The sequence below is a fragment of the Rattus norvegicus genome, chromosome 16 (genome assembly GCF_021556685.1).
Source record: "Rattus norvegicus strain SHRSP/BbbUtx chromosome 16, alternate assembly SHRSP_T2T, whole genome shotgun sequence".
Classification (NCBI taxonomy): domain Eukaryota; kingdom Metazoa; phylum Chordata; class Mammalia; order Rodentia; family Muridae; genus Rattus; species Rattus norvegicus.
In genome coordinates, this window is record NC_141549.1 from 66100439 (window position 1) to 66112724 (window position 12286).

The 12286-nt window shown below is 43.9% G+C and overlaps 1 protein-coding gene and 1 pseudogene; both read left to right on the plus strand.

Moving 5' to 3' along the window:
* Positions 1–12286, plus strand: part of Erich1 (glutamate-rich 1) — a gene marked incomplete at its 5' end in the record, with an annotated part of 52793804 nt that overhangs the window by 35229879 nt on the left and 17551639 nt on the right.
* Rabif-ps1 (RAB interacting factor, pseudogene 1) lies at positions 2815–3357 on the plus strand (annotated as a pseudogene).

A 12286-nucleotide genomic window follows, 5' to 3' on the forward strand; every position in this document is an offset into this window, starting at 1 on the left:
GAGAGACGAATTCTGGCAAAGAGTGAGATGCGTGATATTTACCACCGAGATGTGGAGGAAGCCGGACTTGTAAGACTGAGGAGAAGTAACCATCCATGTGGCAGAACCTAGATTAGTATAATTGGAATAATTAAGTCATGATCTAGTTAGGAACGAGCCTAGCTTAAGGCCTGGGCATTAATTAATAAAAAAGTAAGCCTCCATGGGGTCGAGAATACCGCAAGACCTACAAAGTCAACCAACCTGGGCCCATGAGGGCTCCTAGACACTGAACCACACCAAGCAAGGAGTGTGGAGGGGCTCGACCTGGGCCCACACACGCATCTGTAACAGACGTGCAGCTAGATCTTCATGTGGGTCCCCTAACGATCGAAGCGGAGGCTGTCTCTTACTCTGCCGCCTGCCATTGGATCGCCTTTCCCTAGCTGGACGACCTGGTTGCACCTCAGTGGGAAAGGAGGTGCTTAGTCCTGCTGGGACTAGTCCCAGAGTGGGGTGATCCCAAGGGGGCCTTCCTCTTCTTTGAGAAGAAGGGGAGGGGTTAATGGGAGGAGAGAAAGAAGGGGGGCTGTGGCTGCTAGGATGTAATATGAATTTTAAAAGTTATGGAAAAAATAAAATTCATAGCTACCACATGGGAAAAATAAAAGCCTCTGTGTCATTATTCAGGAACTGGGCAATATTAGATGTTGCTCAGACCAGGGAGTGGCACTATTAAGCATGGTCTTGTTGGAGTAGGTGTGTCACTGTGGGTGTGGGCTCTGAGACCCTCATCCTAGCTGCCTGGAAGCCAGTATTCTGCTAGCAGCCTTCAGATGAAGATGTAGAACTCTCATGTCCTCCTGAATCATGCCTGCCTGGATGCTGCCATGTTCCTGATGATAATAGGCTGAACCTCTGAACCTGTAAGCCAGCCCCAACTAAATGTTGTCCTTGAAAGAGTTGCCTTGGTCATGGTGTCTGTTCACAGCAATAAACCCTAACTAAGACATTAGAAAAGCCTATAGTTACCAGCCTCACTGGAAGGCCTTCTCGTCATGCAAAGATCTGTTGTCTTCAAAGGGCTACAAGAATGAACCTTTTAGTAAGACAGAAGCCAGAGCTGATGAAAAGGACAGTTTGTAGAGCTGTACTTGGAAAGGTGACAAGTGTGATTCATCCCTTCCATGACAACCATGGTGACATCCTTTCACCTCTTACACCTCTCTGACAACAGTAATGTGCTTTGCTGTACGGTTACAGTGATCCGTCCTAGACAGACATCTTGATATCCTCACGCTAGAAAACAGCCAAAGCCAAATGGTGATACATGTGTAATCACCCAGAACACCCTAATTCAGGCAGGCTTGCACTGTTGAGTCCACGCTGTCTCCTGGACAAGCAAAGGAGCTACTGCTGAGTCTGGAGAGGTCACTCACTGGTTAAGAACTCTCGTCACTCTTCCAGAGGACCTGGGTTCAGTTCCCCGCACCCATGTCAGGTTGCTCACAATGCTCTAAAGCGCTAGTCCCGGGGAATCTGGCGCCCTCCTCTGGCCTCTGCAGGCAACTGCAGAAATTGGCACATAGAAGCCCATGCAAGCACAGACACATAAAATATTTTAGAAGGAGCTGCAGTGCCAATTAAGATCATCTTTCAGATTATCCTCACGGAGCATCTAGCTTAATAGCCGGCACTCGTACAAGTGTTAAATGTCTGCTAAAGGGATGTTTCGGTGACTGGATCTGGATAACTTTATGCATACCGTTGCTATGTGCCCCTGCAAATGAAATTCCAGGATAAACATGGAGCCAGTAAGTCAGTACCAGAGCCGGATGGTTGTATACGAACACAGAATTCTTGTCAGAATGCCAAGAGGAGGTGGCGGAGGAAGATGGGAAGTGTCCCAGCTGGCATGGCTCTGTATATCCTGCTGCCAAAGGAAGGGAGGAGTCGGAGACACGCGTCTCCAAGCCAACTCGGTGAATTCAGAAGCTGGGAGATTTCACTCTGTCTCTCTGCATAAATAATAGAGGCATAGCGTTCATTCTCTCCACGGCCCTGTTTCAACACCTTTAAGAAGCCGGAGAGAGAAGACTAGAGTTCTGATCTGCGCCTCTGGCATACAGAAAGGGAGAGATTGATTCTATGAAATAGGTATTAGGAGTTCAACCTACTTTCTTGCCTGCCTTAGAGATTGAAGCGTAGACCAGTGCAAAGACTGGAGTCACAAACCTTCTCTCGAGAAGCATATTTTACAACCCTGGGGTTACGTCAAAACACATCTTGAGGGCTGGAGAGATGGCTCAGCAGTTAAGAGCACCCGACTGCTCTTTCAGAGGTCATGAGTTCAATTCCCAGCAACCACATGGTGGCTCACAACCATCTGTAAAGAGATCCGATGCCCTCTTCTGGTGTATCTGAAGACAGCTACAGTGTACTTATATATATAATAAATAAATAAATCTTTAAAAAAAAAAAAAAAAAAAAAAAAAAAAACACATCTTGATCTTTGAAGGAAGCCAGCCTTGAAAACCCGTTTTTCCCCAGCACTGTAGAAGGATCACAGCTACTAGACTGATCTGCACTGCCTTGGACACTTCTAGAATTCAGATACTGAATGACATCAGTTTGCACACACACACACACACACACACACACACACACACACACACACACACCCTAGATGGTTCACAACCATCTCTAACTCTGGCTCCAGAGGATCCAACACCCTCTTCTGGCTTCCATGGGCATGTATATACATTTCATAGGCACACAAAATACACACATAAACAAACATTTAAAAATAGTAGAAAGGGAAAGGTGGCTCAGTGGTTAAGAGCACTGACTGGGCATGTGCCGTTGTGGCTGATGCTGCGGCAGCGCGGCCATGGAACCCTGCGAGCTGCAGAACGAGCTAGTGTCAGCGGAAGGCCGGAACCGGAAGGCGGTGCTGTGCCAGCGTAATGGCTCTCGGGTGCTGCAGCCAGGGACTGCTCTTTTTCTCTCGCCGGCAGCTTTTCCTCCCCTCCATGAGGAAGAAGCCGGATCTGGCGGACGGCAGCAATCCTGATGGGTGATCTCCCCCAGGAACACTGGCTGGTTAATGACATGCTCATCTTTGAGGACGTGGGCAACATCCGGTTTCTGGTCTGTGCAGACTGTGAGATTGGACCCATTGGCTGGCATTGCCTAGATGACAAGAACAGCTTCTATGTGGCCTTGGAGCGAGTTTCCCATGAGTAACTGAGGGGATTGGGACTTGGCTCCACCCTAGCTCTAAAGCTCTGCCCACAAGAACCAACTCTGGTGTGTCAGCAGTGCTGGCAGACTTCTTGGTACTCATATAAGTGACAGCACCGGTGTTTGCCCTTGAACTTGCAGAGGGCTGGTCCTGTTTCCTCAGGCCTCAGAGCATGCCTCCTACTTAGTCCTCTCTGTCACATGTGTCCTAAAGCCCTTTCCCCTGATTTGGAACGTGGAAGAACACGCAAGTGCTCTACCAGTGTAGTCTGGTTCCCGGCACTCTGCCTCCACCCCTTGATGCCGAGCTCTCTTTTTCTCAGCAAGAGCAACATTCGTCTTTAGCCATGATGACAGGAAATAAGATGCTCACTTGCTAATAGTTGAAGCTCCACCTTTTCTCATTCTAGAAGCCAAGTGTGATAGGGTGCACATCTGTAATACTAACTCTTGGGAGGGTAGAGGCAGGAAGATCAGGAGTTCAAGCCCAGCCTCAGCTACATAGCCTGGGCCAAGTGAGATGTTGTCTCAAAAAACATAAGCATACAAGTATTTGAGAGTAATTTCATTGTATGTGACCTACTTATCTACAGTAATTTATTCTTTTTAATAGTAAAACATTTACAAATGTCAGGATTTAAACCTTACTTTAGATACATTTTTAATACTGTGTTTGAGAGCCTTTTCTCCAGGTTGATAGTGGCATTTTATAGTGAGGATGAGCATGACTCTTCTTCCCTCAGATCTTGATCAGGTTTCTCTTTTTATTTGTTCCTTGCCACTGATGTCAACCCTAAGGGAAACTCAGCCCTAGCTGTGTGCCAGACTCTCTTGTAAACCTGTTCCACGGACATTTCTATTGTTATGGACAAGATGTTACCTTTTCTTATTATATGGACAAGGTGTTACCTTTTCTTATTAGCCAACTTAAATCTTCAGTATGGTTTCCAGTTACTCTGTCATTTCTCTTCTGGAGTGACTCGGTAGCTTAAAAAGACTCTGTGTAAACAGGTTCAAATACTGTGTCATCCTCCCCTCCTCTGAGGGCCTAAACTGAGGTAAGTAGAGACTTCATTATTCCTCATGCCAGAGCTTAGGAAATGGGGACAGATCCAGAGTTCAAGGTCAGCCTCAGTTACCATATCAAAGTCAAGGCCAGCCTGTCCTACGGAGATCTTGTTTCAAATGAACAAAACACAAAATAAACAAGTAGGACCTGAAAAGGTGACTTGCAGTTAGGAATGTTTGCTGCTCTTTCAGAGGACCTGAGTTCAGGACCCTCCACCCCCATGGGAAGTTCACAGCTGCCTGTACTCCAGTTCAAGGAGGTCTGCACCTTCTGGTCCCTGCAGGTGCCTTCATGTGTGTGGCACTAATACAAACAAGCGAACACACACACACATACACACACACACACGTGAATAAAAATTTTACAAATAAAAAAAAAGCACTGACTGCTCTTCCAGAGGTCCTGAGTTCAAATCCCAGCAACCACATGGTGGCTCTCAACCATCTGTAATGGGATCTGATGCCCTCTTCTGGTGTGTCTGAAGACAGCTAGAGTGTACTTATAATAAATAAATAAATAAATAAATAAATAAATAAATAAATAAATAAATAAATAAATCTTTTTAAAAACATAGCAGGAAGGAGACATCTAAGTCTTCCTGTCTATAAGCATAATAACCAGCAAAGTTTATTGGGATTGGCTTTTTCAGAATCATAAAATTAATAATTTTATAGCATGAGGGGAAAATGATGGAATCCCAGGAAGAAAACTGTGTAACATTCCAACCTCTTTGGTCCCATCTCCCACTCCCCAGCATAGAGGGACACTGAAGATAGCAAGCCCAGTATCAGTACAGCAGTTTAGGGAGCAGAGTGGACTCCACTCTCAGTGAGGATTAGAATGAGGTAATAAGGACACAGGTCAATAAGCCAAGTGCCTGTCATGAAAGCTTGAGGACCTGAGTTTAGACCCCCAGCACCTAGGCCAAATGTGGATGAGGCAATGCTGGTCACCCCAGAACTGAGGATGCAGACACAATTAGATCCTGAGAGCTTCCCAGCAAGCAGGCCTTGCTAGGGTGCTGAGACTCAGGCTGAGCGAGAATGATCCTGTTTTTAAAACTAGAAGAACAAATGAGGAAGGCACATGACATTGACCTGTCACCTCCACATGCATGTGCAAACGTGCGTGTACATGCCAATATACATACATACACACACACAAACAAGTGTATGTAGGTATTATATATAATGTATAAATGTATGTAACACACATATATGTGATCTATATACATACACACACACACATATATATATATATATATTATATTATACACACAAACACACAATACAATTAATGTCATTGGGATCTCACTCTGGCCAACCCTGTATTCCCCTAACCTTGTAATCTCCATTGAAAATTCAGAGGTTCGTAGATATGACTATTTGGTCACCAGGGAGTGGCCCTAGGAAGGGATTAAGAAATATGGCCTTGTATGGTTGGTGTGGCCTTGCTGGAGGAAACGTGTCACTGGGGATGAGCGTTCTCAAATTCTCAAGCTAGGTCCAGTGTCTCTGTCTTCCTGCTGTCTACAGATTTAGATGTAACTCTCAGCTCCTCCTCAGTGCCATATCTGCCTGCATGCCGCCATGCTCCCTGCCATGGTGACCATGGACTAAACCTCTGAAACTGTTATCAAGTGCCAATATTAAATGCTTTTCTTTGTAAGGCTTGCTGTGGTCAGCCAGGCAATGGTGGCACAGGGCTTTAATGTTAGCACTCGGAGCCAGAGGCAAATGGATCTCTGTGAGTTCGAGGTCTGCCTGGTCTACAGAGTGAGTTCCAGGACAGCCAGACCTGTTACACAGAGAAACCCTGTCTTTAAAAAAAAAAAAATTGCTGTGATCATAAGTCCATTCACAGTAATAGAACACTGACTAAGACACCATCTAAATTTTAGTCAGGTTTTACACTATTCCTAAAGTCTCTGGAACAAGCAGCTTGTCCTGTAGGCCTTTGTTCTGCCCAAGTGATTGACAGGCCTGTTTGTTTAGACCCTTATAGGAAGAGGCAATGGTATGTGTTCCCTACCAGAAAGCCTCCTGCTAAGAAGTCATCTCACAAGGTTTAGGGGGGTCCTAGAGCCAAGTAAAGATAGCTAACAATTCGTGATGTTCCAGGAAGCGTTAGGGTGTCACGGCTCCTCCCAGGACCAGCTCCCGTTCAGCCATCACGGTCCTGCTGCTCCAGTCCCTCTCTTATAAGTTGTTGGTCGTGAGTGAGGACTCCAGTCCCAATGCCATCTAATCCTATCAATATCCAACTAGCTATACTTGGCAGTGATAGTTCAAAGAACATGCCTTAACGTCATATAATCTGTAACTCTCCCAGACGTCACCTCATTAGTTGTACCTCATTGTTGTACATGGTGACATTTGTTTAAAACGTCAAAGGCAGATAGACTAGCTGCTTGCCATACAGGGCTATATAGGAAACTCAGAATCAATAAAAGATAAACTGCTGTACATAAGAGGAAAGGGAAGACTCTGTGAATCTAAAAGTCTGAAGAATATGGACTCTGGGAAGCTACCTTGTGTTCCTGAGGTACTGAACAGCCTCTCAAATACCCAGACCAGAGTAACTATTCAGAAGCACCCTCCGTCTGGTCACCAGACTCTGCACAGGAGAATGAGAGGTAAAATTGAGATGTAAGTTCTCTGACTAGGTGATAAGAGGTGGAAGTCACTAATATCTGACAACAGTGTCAGTCCACTGAAGTGATAACAGCAGTTAGGAACATAGACTTTCGTCTAAAACCAGAGATAAGACGCTAGGACAAACCTCCCAGAACTCACAGGAGAAATGTCAACAGTAAGTGCAATGGTCAATGTTCCACTTCCGACGGTAGATAGAATACCTAGAAAGAAGATGGATGCGGAAGAACCCTTGAACCCCGCTATAAAGCAGCCAGGCTTGTGGTGGCTAATCTCGATGGTTAACTTGACTAACTATGTCTGTATTCAACTAAAACCTAAGCAGCTAGGCATGCCTGTGAGGGATTTTCTTCACTGGATCCCTTGAGGTAGGGAGACCCACCATAAATCTGGACCACACCTTCCAGTGGCAGCACATATAAAAGGACGCAGAAGAGGGAAGATTTTGCTTTTTACTTGCTTGTCCTCACTCTCACTGGCAAGTTCATCTTTCCTGTTGCTGAGGCATTCTTTTGTGAGTATTTGAACTTATTTCATCAGGACTCCAGCACAGACTGAGGACCAGCAGCTCTTGGGGCTCCTCCAGGACTCCAGCACCTGATTGACATCCAGCCTTGTGGACTGAGCCACAATTTCTGAGCCAGATTCTTGGTCCAGAAACAGTCACTGTTGCACTAGCCAGACTATAGCCTGTAAGCCACACTGGATGGATGGATAGATGATAGAAAGATAGATAGATAGATAGATAGATAGATAGATAGATAGATACATACATACATACATACATACATACATACATACATAAATACATACATAGATACATAGATAGATAGATAGATAGATAGATAGATAGATAGATAGATAGATGAATGGATAGCTGGATACATAGATGATAGATAGTAGGTAGGTGGATGGATAGATAGAAACATAGATACATATATAGATACATAAATAGATAGTAGATGAAGATAGACAGACAAACAGATTTTAGAGAATTCTAACAGAGGACTCCATAGTATTTCTATGGAACTTTCTTCTCACATACAGAATTCAAAACCACACATGAACTATCTGCATGGTAGGACGTATTTACACCACAAAACAACTCTCGATGCACTTTTTATTTTTTTAAGATTTATTTATTTATTATACACTGTAGCTGTCTTCAGACACACCAGAAGAGGGCATCCAATCCCACCATAGATGGTTGTGAGCCACCACGTGGTCGCTGGGAATTGAACTCAGGACCTCTAGAAGAGCATTCTGTGCTCTTAACCACTGAGCCATCTCTCCACCCCCTTGATGCACTTTTAACAGATAAAGCACACTAAGTATCTTCTCTGGCTCCATCAATAAAAGAAAGAAAAATCTGGAACATCAATGAATATGTGAAAATTATATAAAACACTGCAAAACCAACACGTCAAAGAAAATGGAAAACTAGAAAATATTCTGAGATGAACACATGAGACTCATATCCGTGGAACCAGAAAAGCCAAAGGTGGTGGAAGAAAGCTTTAGTCTCAGCACTCACGAGCCAGAGGCAGGGCGATCCCTGTGAGACTGAGTCCAGCCTGGTCTACACAGGAAGTTCCAAGCCATGCAGGACTACATAGTGAGAACTTGTCTCAAAAAAAAAAAAAAGAAAAGAAAAGAAAAGAAAGAAAGAAAGAAAGAAAGAACAGAAGAAAGAAAAAGAAAAGAAAAGAAAAACTTCAAAAAGAAGAGCAGCAATGAAGAATAAAAAGGATTAGAGCAAGGAAGAGACATAAAATATCAAAAAAACAAAAGAAAGAACTAAATCAAAATTGATGCTTTTGAAAAGGCAAATAAATTGAAAACTATTTAACTAAATCAACAAAAAAAGAAGAAAAAAGATAATTGTCAAGTTACTAAAATCAAGTATGAAAATGGGGTACTACTACTGAATTTACAGAAACAAAATGACTATAAATGAAGGCTGGAAATGATGTCATCAAATTCAATGACCTAAGTGAAATTCTTCACAATATACAAACTAAGAAAAATGACTCAAAGAAACAAAAACTATGAATAAACCTATAACCTATAAAGAGGTTGAATGAGTAATTTTACAATTTCCTACAAAGAAAATCTCAGGCAGGTTGCTGTGGTAAAAATTTAAAAGGAACATTTTCTATCAGTTCCCACATGCTAGATCCACTCACTCCAGCTGCTACTCTGCCACACGGTGGTCCGCAAGCCGCCCTCTCCAGGTTGTCTCCCTTTTAGCCTCCCTCTCTGCTAGGTCCCTAGGCAGTAGTTACCACACACACACACACACACACACACACACACACACACACGCACGCGCGCACACACGCACACCTCATTCTGTGGGTCCTGCGCACGCAACAGAACCAGATCCGCATGCTCCAACTGCCTCTCAGCCATTTCTTTCACACACTGTCCTCTTTAGCCCGGTAAATCAAAGTTCCAGAAACCTGTAATTTAGCAATTAGATTTACATGTTAAATTCTCAATCCACAATTCATCCATACAATAAATTCACTGCCAATTGATAACGATATAAACCGCCCACCTAGACAAGATAAAATCAATCTGGTTTACCTAAATCCAAACCATTCTCCTCCGTGGACTCCATCTTGATTTCTTCTGCTCACTCCTCCTTCCTAGACTTTTTCTGCCTACCTTTCCTTCTCATCCAATGATAGACTTCGCCTTATCCTGGACCCTCTTTGCTGAATAATGACATCATCCTACAACAAGTGACTTCACTGTAGAATATTATGAAACATTAATATTAAAACTCTATTAATAGTAATCCTCAGACTTTCAAATTCTAGAAAAGGGGAGGACATGCTAACTTTTTAATGATTCTACTAACATCTTTGTGTTGAAGCCAAACTATGATACTTGTGCTGGTTTAAGTAAGAGTGACCCCCATAGGCTCATACATTTGAATTCTTAGTCATCAAAGAATGGAACTACTTGAGAAGGATTGGAGGTGTGGCCATATTGGGGTAGGTGTGGCCTTGTTGGAGGAAGTATGTCATTGTGGGGGTGGGCTTTAAGGTTTCAAATGCACCAGCCAGGCCCAGTGTCCCTCTCTCTTCCTGCTAAGAGGATATAGCTCTCAGCTACTTCTCCAACACCGTGTCTGCCTGCGTGCTGCCATGCTCCCTGCCATGGTGACAATGGACTAGGCCTCTCAATCTGTAAGTCAGCCCCAATTAAATGGGTTTTATTTTTTATGAGTTGCCATAGTCATGTTGTCTCTTCACAGTGACAAAACAGGGTCTAAGGCACTATACTCTAAGAAACCAATGTATATGTTGAATTTCTACACACTAGTAATGAACAATCTGAAAGGAAATTGAAACAATTCCTTTTTACAACAGTATCAAAAACAATAAAATACCTAAGAATAAATTTATCCAAAGATGGCAAAGACGCATACATCAAAACTGATCAAGCGGGTTGGGGATTTGGCTCAGTGGTAGAGCGCCTGCCTAGCAAGCGCAAGGCCCTGCGTTCGGTCCCCAGCTCCGAAAAAAAGAACCAAAAAAAAAAAAAAGAAAAAGAAAAAAAACTGATCAAGCATGCTGAAAAATCCTAAAGAAAGCCAAGGAAGGAAGGAAGGAAGGAAGGAAGGAAGGAAGGGGGGAGAGAGAGAGAAAGAGAGGGAAAGAGAGAGAGAGAGAGAGAGAGAAAGAAAGCTCTGTTATCATAAACTGGTACCTTAGTGGTACTCCCCAAAATATTTAAAGATTTAATCAGTGCCCTCAAAATCCAAGTGCCTTTTGTAAGGGACAAGCTAAGTGAATGTTTTAAAGGATCCAGAATAGCAAAAACATTGGAAAAGAAGACAGAAGTGGGGAAACCCACACAAACAATTCCACCACTTAGCACAAAGCCCAGGCAGTCAAAACAGTATAACACTGCACATAGATGCTTATCAGGATGGAGAAATGGCTCGGTGGTTAGGAGTGCTTGCCATACACCCACAATGACCTGAATTCAAATCCCAGCACCCACATACCAAGACAGGCATATGCTCACTGTGCCTATAGCCTCACTGATAAAGGAGTGGGGACAGAGATAGAGGGTCCCTAGGACTTGCTGGCTGCCAGCCTAGCCAAAATCCAGAATCTGAAGGTTCAGAGAAAACCAGCCTCAAAGAAATAAAGCATAAAGTATCACCACAGTGGTTCTCAACCTTCCTAAGGCTGCAACCTTTTAATACAGTTCCTCATGTTGTGGGGACCCCCAGCCGTAAAATCATTTTCGTTGCTACTTCATAATTCTAAGTTTCCAATGGCTATGGATTTTAATGTAAATATCTGATATGCAAGCCTTATCAAAGGGTCATTTGACACCTCCACCCCCCCATAAGTCATGACCCACAGATTGAGAACCACGTGTTAGAGGAAGACACACAGCACCTTCCTCTGGCCCCTGTGCTTACTGACACATATTAGCATGCACATGCAAAGCACACACACAAAGAAGTTAGACCCAGATCACTGAAGCCTAATTGAATGTTCAGAGGTTACGTCATTAGACATGTCATCAATTGGCCTTGCTGAATACCAGAGTGTCACGTGGCTACCTCTAAGTGCGTGTGCTGATCGGGTCCCCCCGGACTCTTTCCATTATAAATTTCTAAAGTTAGTGTTTCTGCTTGTCGTGCTTATTGAGAAAGAATTTTCGAGCAAGGCATACCTGATTGTCATCCAAAAGTTCTGGCCAAGTGTGGAGACTTCTCCCCCTCCCTGTCCTTTGTGTCAACAATCAGCCGCTCTGTCAAGGACAGCATTAACAGGAATGAAATTCTGCACAGCCAAGAAGCTGAGGTAGACAAGGTTCGAGGCTCATATGAAGTGCTACTGAACATAGTTCTGTAGAAAAGACCCGAGCTCACCTCTCATAAGCAGCCTAAGTGCCATTCATTTTCTAATTCACCTTAATCATAAACCTGAGTAGGAGAGATTACCTAATTGACACTCTCCAAGGGAGGGTGAATTCAAAAAGAGTCCACTGGGATCTGAGGCTCACACGTAGGAGGGCTCACCTCCAGAGAACCGCTGTTCCCATCAGTGAATCATACAGTCACACTCGGAGAAAGGGGCAAGACTTGGGCTCAGTTCCAAGCGCAGTGTCACAAGGTTATGCATCAACCTCGAGGCAGCAGCTGCGTTGGGCAGGGGACAGTTCCTCTAATTAGGTTTTGCTCCCTGTGGGCCATCCAGCAGGCCCTTTCTTTTCTCCACAGCTATTAATCAGCTATCCAGTATTAACAAGATCGGATCTGGAAGTATGCAAATCCCCTCTCCATCCTTCCGCCTAATCACTCAGCAGG